The sequence below is a fragment of the Oncorhynchus gorbuscha genome, linkage group LG17 (genome assembly GCF_021184085.1).
Source record: "Oncorhynchus gorbuscha isolate QuinsamMale2020 ecotype Even-year linkage group LG17, OgorEven_v1.0, whole genome shotgun sequence".
NCBI classification, from domain to species: domain Eukaryota; kingdom Metazoa; phylum Chordata; class Actinopteri; order Salmoniformes; family Salmonidae; genus Oncorhynchus; species Oncorhynchus gorbuscha.
In genome coordinates, this window is record NC_060189.1 from 10,524,920 (window position 1) to 10,537,078 (window position 12,159).

A 12,159-nucleotide genomic window follows, 5' to 3' on the forward strand; every position below is an offset into this window, starting at 1 on the left:
AGCTTACACCTGGAATGCTTTTCCAAGAGTCTTGAAGGAGTACTCACATATGCTGAGTACTTGTTGGCTGCTTTTCCTTCACTCTGCGGTCCGACTCATCCCAAACCATCTCAATATGGTTGAGGTCGGGGGATTGTGGAGGCCAGGTCATCTAATGCAGCACTCCATCACTTTCATCCTTGGCAAAATAGCCCTAACACAGCCTGGAGGTGTGTTGGGTCATTCTCCTGTTGAAAAACAAATGATAGTGCCACTAAGCCCAAACCAGATGGCATAGTGTATCGCTGCAGAATGATGTGGTAGCCATGCTGATTAAGTGTGCCTTGAATTCTAAATAAATCCCAGACAGTGTCACCAGCAAAGCACTCCCACACACCTCCTCCTCCATGCTTTACGGTGGGAAAAACACATGTGGAGATCATCCGTTCACCCACACCACATCTCACAAAGACAGCAGTTGGAACCAAAAATCTCCAATTTGGACTCCAGACCAAAGGACAGATTTCCACTGGGCTAATGTCCATTGCTCTTGTTTCCTGGCCCAAGCTAGTCTCTTTTTATTATTGGTATCCATTTAGTAGTAGTTTCTTTGCAGAAATGTGACTATGAAGGCCTGATTCACAGTCTCCTCTGAACAGTTGATGTTAAGATGTGTCTGTTTCTTGAACTCTGTGAAGCATTTATTTGGGCTACAATTTCTGAGGCTGGTAACTCTAATGAACTTATCCTCCGCAGAAGAGGTAACTCTGGGGCTTCCATTCCTGTGGAGGTCCTCATGAGAGCCAGGTTCATCATAACGCTTGACGGTTTTTGCAACTGCACTTGAAGAAACATTCAACGTTTTTGAAATGTCCGTATTGACTGACCTTCATGTCTTTAAGTAATTGATGGACTGTTGTTTCTCTTTGCTTATTTGAGCTGTTCTTGCCATAATATGGACTGGGTATTTTATCCAATAAGGCTATCTTCTGTATACCTAGTCACAACACAAATTGTTGCTAATGCTTTAAGAAGGAAAGAAATTCCACAAATTAACTTTTATAACAATGCACACCTGTTAATTGAAATGCATTCTAGATGACTACCTCATGAAGCTGGTTGAGAGAATGCCAAGAGTGTGCAAAGCAGTCATCAGGGCAAAATGTATCTATTAGAAGAATCTGAAATATTAAATATTATTAGATTTGTTTGGTTACAACATGATTCCATATGTGTTATTTCATAGTTTTGGGGTCTTCATTATTATTCCACAATGTAGAAAATAGTAAAAAATAAAGAAAAACCCTTGAGGTGTTCTGAAACTTTGGACTGGTAATGTAAATCTATAGTCATGGTTATCATGGAGTAGTTGGTTATCATGGAGTAGTTGTTCAATACTTGATAGGTTTGGTAAAGTCATATCTCCAAGAGTGCTTCTGAGAAAGTTTAACAGTAAATAACAAAATAAATGATTATTGGATAACTGTTATTTCTCTTTCAGTTGCTCAAATGACATAAGTAGGCCATCTACTGTATACAACAATGTTCTAAATGACATAAGTAGGCCATCTACTGTATACAACAGTGTTCTAAATGACATAAGTAGGCCATCTACTGTATACAACAGTGTTCTAAATGACATAAGTAGCCCATCTACTGTATACAACAGTGTTCTAAATGACATAAGTAGCCCATCTACTGTATACAACAGTGTTCTAAATGACATAAGTAGCCCATCTACTGTATACAACAGTGTTCTAAATGACATAAGTAGGCCATCTACTGTATACAACAGTGTTCTAAATGACATAAGTAGCCCATCTACTGTATACAACAGTGTTCTAAATGACATAAGTAGGCCATCTACTGTATACAACACTGTTCTAAATGACATAAGTAGCCCATCTACTGTATACAACAGTGTTCTAAATGACATAAGTAGCCCATCTACTGTATACAACAGTGTTCTAAATGACATAAGTAGGCCATCTACTGTATACAACAGTGTTCTAAATGACATAAGTAGCCCATCTACTGTATACAACAGTGTTCTAAATGACATAAGTAGCCCATCTACTGTATACAACAGTGTTCTAAATGACATAAGTAGGCCATCTACTGTATACAACAGTGTTCTAAATGACATAAGTAGCCCATCTACTGTATACAACAGTGTTCTAAATGACATAAGTAGCCCATCTACTGTATACAACAGTGTTCTAAATGACATAAGTAGCCCATCTACTGTATACAACAGTGTTCTAAATGACATAAGTAGCCCATCTACTGTATACAACAGTGTTCTAAATGCGTCATTCCCTTCTCATGCCAATGTTGAACATTTTTGCTATCCAAGATCATGTATGATTTTCATACCAAGATCTTGCTAAATTGATGAAACAGGGATTGCTCATTCTTGTTGATATAGTTTTGGGGTTCCACTTGTAGATAATATTATTCCCAACCTCTTCATTAGGAACAAACCTTTCCATTCTGTCCAAGAAGAGGCTGGTTCATTTTCAAATAAGAAATACATTAAATCTCATTTGTGCTGTCCAGTAATACATCTTGGATTTTGGTAGGTGGGGACCTCCTAGACTATAATCCCATGTTAATTTGTCCAGGCTCACCCTTGGAAGAGCATTGTAGAGGATCTTTATTTTTTTATGTATAACTGTTAGCCGTGGAAATAGCCGTGGAAAAGGAGTCCGGTAGGCTCTGCGTCTTAGCAGCTACATTTAGGACATCCATCAAGAGAGGAATAAGCAAATCCTTAAACTCTGGGGGAAAGCCATCGACTCCTGTTGATTTGGCAGATTGTAGAGAGGAAATTGCCTTTTGGATTTAATTTTTTTGTAAAAGGGCTGTAACGGCCGTTGTTGGTGGAAGAAGGAGAGGACCAACGTGCAGCGTGGTATGTGTCTATATTTATTAGAATAAATACGGAAATAACAAAAATACCAAAGAGAAACGACCGAAAACAGTTCTGGCACACAACAGAAAACAATCACCCACCAAACACAATAGAAAACAACGATTGACAGCTGCCTCTGATTGAGAACCATACCAGGCCAAACACAGAAATAGCAAATCATAGAAAAACTAACATAGACAACCCACCCAACTCACACCCTGACCATACTAAAACAAAGACATAACAAAATAACTAAGGTCAGAACGTGACAAGGGCGATCAGTTCATTTTGGTCTTCCTGTGTGAGGTGCGGTAGTTCAATAGTAGATAGAAATGTGTCTATCATTGCTGGTTCCGTTCCATCAGAAGTGTAGAACTTAGAAAAGTATTGTTTAAATGAATCACACTTGACCCTTCTGTGTTTCAATAGTTGATGATTCTCGAATTCTCCTCATATTTTATCTGCCAGGCCAAGACTTTGCATGTTTTCCTCGCCAAATTCATAATATCTTTGCCTAGTTCTAAGAATAGCCTTTTCAGTTTTGTAAGTACTTAGGGCAGTATTACTCACTATTTTTGTAAAGGGGTGTCAAGTTCTCCCTATGAGAGGTGGGTGTGGAGTCAGGCGCAGGAGAGAGCGAATTGCAAGAAAGGGCGTTTTATTTACAAGTCCAAAGAACAGAAACAGGACCACAACAGTAGCCACAAAACAACAGGAACGTATTCCCAGAAAAACACCTGTTCAACGGAACAAACCAAAACGCAACCCAAACAATTGACAGCAATAGAGAGCAATAGAGCACATGCAATTGATTTGATGAACAGCACATCACAAATATATATATACATACACATATACATACATATACATACACACATCATATAGGCTACATCACATGTATAAGACCCATATTAAGGGTTACCTCAGTAGTTGGATGAGCGAAAATGTCCCTTCTGCTCCTTGACTGAATTCATTCTAAATGTATAGTCTGTTGTTGCTATCCTTGTGAGGCAATCCAGATGTGCATTGGTCAGTCTGTTTCTCTGTTTCACAATGTTCATTGTTGAGTCCTTTCTCCCTGCCTCGTATGTTTGGGGCGCTGTCAATGCACACAGATCCCAGATTTGACCAGGTAATATTATTATCAGCAAAAAATGTAACAAGGGCTTTCATGTTCTCCTCGTGTTGGTCCCTGAAGGGGCAGTAAACAGAAATGTTCCTCTCTGAATGAATCGTTTTGAGGAAGAGGACCCAAACACATAATTGGGCAATGTCACTTATATTAGTGCTTTCATCAAGCGCAGTACTATGTCAGTAATCAGATGCTTACCGATGTCCTCACCGATGTCTTCTATGTGTCTTGTTATGGTCGAGTCTGAGAGTTACAGTCCCTTACATTTGCTTTAAAATAGCTAACTTGTTTGTGAAATCAGCATGCAATATTTCGGGTGAGACCAAAACATTATTTGACAATCCCCGCATCTGTGAAGGCCTTCTTGTTTCTCGTGAGTATCCAAGCAATCTCATATGTTGCCTCTGTCCTTTTCTCTGCAACAGTGCTAGATCTGTCCATCATTTGTTGTTGTCTTTTGAGTTGTGCTATTTTGTTATTTCTGAGGTTGCTTTGTGGCGGATATGTTTTGTCAAGGTGGGCATAGTGTGACTGGAAATGTCGCTCTAAATCTCCTTGCTTAAAACAAATGGCTGCCTTCTGGCAAATAAGACCAAGTGACCTAGTCACATTATGCAGTACAAAAAAATATATGTTAGTCCATTTCTCTGGGAACTTTCCATGTTCTGTTTGAATTGACCGTATCCTTCTTTTAGCCACGTTAGCCACGTTAGCTACGTTAGCCACGTTAGCTACGTTAGCCACGTTAGCCACGTTAGCTAGCTGCATTTCCCCGCTGCCATCTTCCTGATTTTCCTGGTTCTCTGGTGGTTGTTCGTTCATAGCTGTCACGTTGTTCTCCAGCTCTTCCCACTCATTTTCATTGTCAATAGATTTACGTTTCTTTTTAAAAAATAAATCAATCCATGTCTATCAGACTGAACAATTAGCTAGTAGCTAATGTAGCTAAGTGTAGCTAAGTGTCGGTTGCTGTAGCTGAGCAGTTGCGTTCTATTTCGGCCTTTCTGTTCAACAGCTGCGCTATACTGCCATCTATCGGCCATCCAGGGAACAATAGATATATTCAATGAAGTGATTCAGGCCTGCATTAAAGACATTGAATTGAAATTGTATCATTGTTATGTATTATGAATGGAAAATTGGAAAATCATTAGGGTGACCACGCAATGAGTACCACTGACTTAAGGTATTATATTTTCGTTTTTTATTCACTAACGAGCGGTATGTTTCTTGTTGTTATTTTTGTAGCAATAGGACTTAATTCCATAATTCAATCAATTTAGCAGTGCATTTCTTTTTGAGACCTTTGGTAGGAAATGATTTGACCCCTAGAAAAGACCTTTAATGTATCCCAGATTACAAACTATTGCGAGAGGACGGACAGTTGGTTTCACAGAAAAACGTAATTTGGTCTCTGATAAAGTGACACAACTCTGCTTCAGTTTCAAAAGAGTTTAGGCGCCATCTATAGGTCCCTTGAACTCCATCCAGCATCCACACAGAAAGTGTGAGGGAGAATTATCTGAGATAGTTCTGGATAAATACTCAGTTTCCACAACTCTATGGGTTACCTGTGCTGATAGGGGGGAAACATCACTCCAGATATGAGAGCTATGCAGAATGAGCAGAATGAGTCATCCCTATCTTGAGGGTGGAGTTGTCTCCATGTGTCTTTTCAATTTAAGTCTTTCATAAATGATAGAGTGCATTTGGTTGACTCAGTCAATGAGGATGCTTTAGCTGAGGATCTATCCAGAATCGGATCCAGACAACAATTGAAGTCACCCCCAACTAAGAGTGTTCCCTGAAATTCCGCTACCTTGAGGAATATATCTTGAAGAAAGTATTCAGACCCCTTGACTTTTTCCACATTCTGTTACGTTACAGCCTTATTCTAAAATGGATTCAATTGTTGTGGTTTTTGTCATCAATCTACACACAATACCCTATGATGACAAAGCAAATACTTTTTCTTTTGTTTTGCAAATGTATTAAAATATAAAAAACTGAAATATCACATTTACATAAGTATTCAGACTCTTTACTCAGTACTTTGTTGAAGCACCTTTGACAGTGATTACATCCTTGAGTTTCCTTGGATGTGATCAATGCAAAAAGGATGCACCTGAGCTCAATTTTGAGTCTCATAGCAAAGGGTCTGAATATTTGTGTAAATAAGGTATTTCAGTTTTTATTTATAATACATTTGTAAAAATTTCTAAAAAAACTATTTTCGCTTTGTCATTACGGGGAATTTTGTGTAGATTGATGAGGACATTTTTTATTTATTTAATCCATTTTAGAATAAGGCTGTAACGTAACAAAATGTGGAATAAGTGAAAGGGGCCTGAATACAGCCCAGGGCTGGTATATTAGCCATATACCACAACCTCTCGGGCCTTATTGCTTAAATAAACCATCGTGGTTATTAGTAGAAGGAGTAATCTTACTGCTGGGCCCACGGGATGTGTTGAACAATACAGACCCAGATGGAGAAAGACATGCTGATACGTCTGTCTGGACCGTTGTCCTCACGGCTATATCCAACATTAACATTGACCTATTGTGACATCCTGGGTCCATTGGAAAAGTTTGATTGTGTGTTTCACATATGACACAGACACAGATCACATGCAGTATCATGGAGATCATTGACACCATCATCAAACTGTGAGTACAAGAGCCTGCTGAAGGTTTAGGCTGAGTGTAAAGGCATACAATATTAGAGGGATACCATACAATATGCATCTAATGATGAACATGATGAATTGCATACAGTATTGTACAGTACAGGGGTAATTCAAGCTATTCACCTCCAATGTATTCTGTAGCATCCACATTCTGTACCGTCTCAACAGACTGCTGTAGTAGTGAATGCTTTGTGGTAACCTACCCTCCATGTGATTTGGTTTCCCTTGGTGTTATGCTCCAGAGCGATGGGGAAGTCTCCTCGCTCGTAGAACTTGCAAAACGCAGAAAACGCCTCTCCCGGAACGCCTCTCCCGACAGCCAGCGGTCCCAACCTAGAGAGAGAGAGAGAGAGAGAGAGAGAGAGAGAGAGAGAGAGAGAGAGAGAGAGAGAGAGAGAGAGAGAGAGAGAGAGAGAGAGAGAGAGAGAGAGAGAGAGAGAGAGAGAGAGAGAGAGAGAGAGAGAGAGAGAGAGAGAGAGAGAGAGAGAGAGTCCCTATGGTCCCTCACCATCTGTGGGGCTCGACGACATGACTGGCAGATGTACAACTGTCATTAATCCTCAGATTACCACCCATTGAGCAACAACATCTCAGTGCTGGACTATAGTGTGATGGAGCGTAACATGACTACAGTGGCAGACAGTGACAAGACCGTGTTTCCAGTTAGATACTACTGTAGGGCAGTGCATCAAACGTGGCTGAAGACCTGGGAGAGACTTTCTTATTCTTAGAGGTAGACATGATGAGTGGCTAACTAGTGCTTGGCCCTGAAGTAAGTTACAACTTAGTTTAGACTATTAAAAGGCACACTAGGGTGTCCCAGGGGATCCAGAGCATTTAATGCACCATGGGATTGCAGAGGCATGAAATGAATCTGTTTGGTGGCATTTATTTACTTTTGAGCGAGGGAATGCTTAAATGAATAACATTATGCTCAGTTAATAGGCACCATTTGGCATACCTGCAGGAGGGTGTAACCAAACAAAACAACCATGACTGACCATGCATTGAAAAGCACAAGAAAAATAATCATCTGCATGAAGGCTATTTTGCAGAGTACTTTTTTCCTTATCCATCTGAAACTAAATTATATTCTGGGCCAAATGTTGCATGAATCAGTGTCCTTGCAATGTTTTAATGCTCATTCTTCCAAATATAATAAACTATAGTCCTATACTCATTTGACACAGCATTGTGGTATAGATAGGCCTAAATCACTAAATCATTGTTTTGCTTTGTATATAACTAAAAACCTCTGAGTCCGAGATGCACACCACAGAACGGTTTGAAGCTTTTCCAAATTACAAAGCAAATGCAAAACCTTCAGTGTTCCTCCCTCCACAGAAGTTCCCTCAGTCACAGAGAAAAATAGAAGCCTTACAGATAAGTGACGCTCCTGCAGCCTGGAGCAACACAAGCCTTCAAACCCAGGTAGCACTGTTCTGCCGGCAGCTAAAAATAGCCCTGGAGAAAATGAACTCCAGACTGCAAGGACTGGGCCAGGTGGAATTTATGGTCAGAAGTGATGACACTGCAGTCGATTCCGCCTCACGAGGCGCACCGTACCCTTCAGCGAACTCCCCTCTCCTTCAACTGTCATCAGCAACCAACCCCTATTCCCCCTACTTCCAGACCCAAAATAATCTAGTTTTTTCCAGTCCTCAACAAAAACACAACAGCACTGACTGTTGTCAGACCCTTACTCCCTTCTCCCCCACGTTCCTCGGCTGCACTCTACTTCGGGAATCGCGGCGCTTCGAAGGATTATGACCTGCCGACTTCCGGGAGCCTGCTGGGATTCATGGCGATCCTGTCTAACCGCCCCATCATGAGAGATCATAAGCCATGCTCTAGGAAGTGTGAGCACTGGTGACACACTCTTTTCATGCCATTTCCCCGGTGTGCGGTGTTATACATCAACGACTGTCCAATGCGAGACCAGATGCACATTCAGGTTCAACTGAGAACCCTCTGCCTGGGACCTCATTCATAAATTAAACTATGGCGGGTTTATACTTTACAGTTTACAATTGCATTTTCATATTTGTACGTCATTTCGATTTATTTAAACTAACGATAGCTACCAAGTGGATCCGTTTTCCCAAAAGTGAACAATGTGTAACGTCAATGTGCAACGTTTTACTTGCTTGCCAACCGACAACGCCAATGCCGCTATCAAGCCTATCTACAGTTTACCTGAATAAAAATATGACACTGATCATGACTAAATTTAATCTCATTTCACTGCGATTGGTTCGTCAAAATGAAATGCCTGGGATGATGAATAATTTGTGTTGCTGGTTTAATTCGTTAATCTGATGGATTTTGGATGTACTTGGTCTTATTTGTTGGAGGGCCCACAAGGCCAACATGACCATATTATACTGGAGACAGACTTACACACCCAGTATCATTACTTTGCGCGAATGTTAAAAATTGAGCGATATCAATGTGAAATTCAGGATACAGAATCATTTGTTTAGCTTTTCTGTTCTGTGGCAACATGTCGATGTCAAACGATGTCAAACGATGTCAATTCATCGATGACATTAGTTTACTTAATCTTTGTGGCTCCCTGATGAAACAGTAACAGAAACATCCATTACTGTAGTTAGGTTTAGGTGTGAAAAGAGTATGTCCCCGCAGCACTGTGGCTCGGTGCAAATTTCCTGTCCAGGATGGGAGGTGGGAGGTGACTGAAATGTCCTGGGAACACCTGCTAATTCAGTTTTTTAAGCAGTATTTTTTTCCCTTTAGATCTTCTTTAATAGTATGTGTCTTGAATGTCTCCCTAATCTTCTTCTTCTCACTCTCCTCCCCCTGTGCATCTCACTCCAACCACTCTGGTGTGAGAGGCCAAATAGGTGGTTGAAATGCTAATAACTCCATGCTGGGCAGTGCAGTGCTCTGCAATATGAACCTGACCTCCTCCCCTGCTGAAAAATCTAAGTGAAATAGAGACAAACGTGCACACACACACACACACATACTGTACACACACACACATACTGTACACACACACACACACTGTACACACACACACATACTGTACACACACTGTACACACACACACACACACACACACACACACACACACACACACACACACACACACACACACACACACACACACACACACACACACACACACACACACACACACACTGTACACATACATACTGCACACACACATACTGTGCACACACACCCACACACACTGTACACACTGTACACACTGTACACACTGTACACACTGTACACACACTGTACACACTGTACACACTGTACACACTGTACACACACTGTACACACTGTACACACTGTACACACTGTACACACACACACACACACACACACACACACACACACACACACACACACACACACACACACACACACACACACACACTGTACACATACATACTGCACACACACATACTGTGCACACACACACACACACACACACACACACACACACACACACACACACACACACACACACACACACACACACACACACACACACACACACACACACACACACACACACACACACACACACACACACACACACATACTGCACACACACATACTGCACACACACACACACACACACACACACACACACACACACACACACACACACACACACACACACACACACACACACACACACACACACACACACACACACACACACACACACACACACACACACACACAAATGACTGGGAGGATTTGAATTTATCGGACAATTGATAATGCAAAACATGGTTGGCATATTTAAAGAACTGGTTTAGATTAATAAATAGGCCTAAAAAAAATAACAATAATATACAGTTGGGCAGAAAAGTATTTAGTCAGCCACCAATTGTGCAGAAAATAACATTGTAGGATTTTTAATGTATTTATTTGCAAATTATGGTGGAAAATAAGTATTTGGTCACCTACACTCAAGCAAGATTTCTGGCTCTCACAGACCTGTAACTTCTTCTTTAAGAGGCTCCTCTGTCCTCCACTTGTTACCTGTATTAATGGCACCTGTTTGAACTTGTTATCAGTATAAAAGACACCTGTCCACAACCTCAAACAGTCACACTCCAAACTCCACTATGGCCAAGAGCATTTAGATGATCCAAGATTGGGAGATTGGGAGAATGTCATATGGTCAGATGAAACCAAAATATAACTTTTTGGTAAAAACTCAACTCGTCGTGTTTGGAGGACAAAGAATGCTGAGTTGCATCCAAAGAACACCATACCTACTGTGTAGCATGGGGGTGGAAACATCATGCTTTGGGGCTGTTTTTCTACAAAGGGACCAGGACAACTGATCCGTGTAAAGGAAAGAATGAATGGGGCCATGTATCGTGAGATTTTGAGTGAAAACCTTCCTCCATCTGCAAGGGCATTGAAGATGAAACGTGGCTGGATCTTTCAGCATGACAATGATCCCAAACACACCGCCCGGGCAATGAAGGAGTGGCTTCGTAAGAAGCATTTCAAGGTCCTGGAGTGGCCTAGCCAGTCTCTAGATCTCAACCCCATAGAAAATCTTTGGAGGGAGTTGAAAGTCCGTGTTGCCCAGCAACAGCCCTAAAACATCACTGCTCTATAGGAGATCTGCATGGAGGAATGGGCCAAAATACCAGCAACAGTGTGTGAAAACCTTGTGAAGACTTACAGAAAACGTTTGACCTCTGTCATTGCCAACAAAGGGTATATAACAAAGTATTGAGATAAACTTTTGTTATTGACCAAATACTTATTTTCCACTATTAATTTGCAAATAAATTCATTAAAAATCCTACCATTTTTTTTTCTCATTTTGTCTGTCATAGTTGAAGTGTACCTATGATGAAAATTACAGGCCTCTCTAATCTTTTTAAGTGGGAGAACTTGCACAATTGGTGGCTGACTAAATACTTTTTTTGCCCCACTGTACAATATTAATAATAATAATAAAACAAATGATTTAATAAATAAAAGTTCCAGAATTGCTTTCTACTAGAAAGCGATTTGCACAGTAACCTGCATTTGGCAGCATCAACATTCTTCTCATCTTCTGTCCTCTACCATATTAAACCTTGTCGATGCGGAGGACATTCCCTTGTAGGAGCTTCATTTTAGACATACTCTCTAACTTGAGTTTTTACTTCAATGAAAAAGGTCTCCATATTCACAATCAACAGTAGCCTAGTTCAAGGCTCCTCCCTCTCTCTCCTCAGCAGCAGGCCCGTGCTGGCAAGGAGTGAGAGACTGTTGCTGAAGAGTGAAATCGGAGTGTACAATATGCAGGCGCGGACAATTTGGCCGGCTACGATTGTATTTATCGGCTTTTATTTTATCGTGCCAAAAGCCGGCAATTACCGGCTAACGGAAACCCATACAGACACGCACACATGAACAAACACAGGCATACACACAATATCCTGCCCTCAGTG

General features: G+C 40.9%; 1 pseudogene; it reads right to left on the reverse strand.

Moving 5' to 3' along the window:
- LOC124002296 overlaps nt 1-7,291 on the reverse strand; it is a 410,022-nt pseudogene extending 402,731 nt beyond the window's left edge.
- Nucleotides 7,292-12,159: the final 4,868 nt, after the last annotated feature.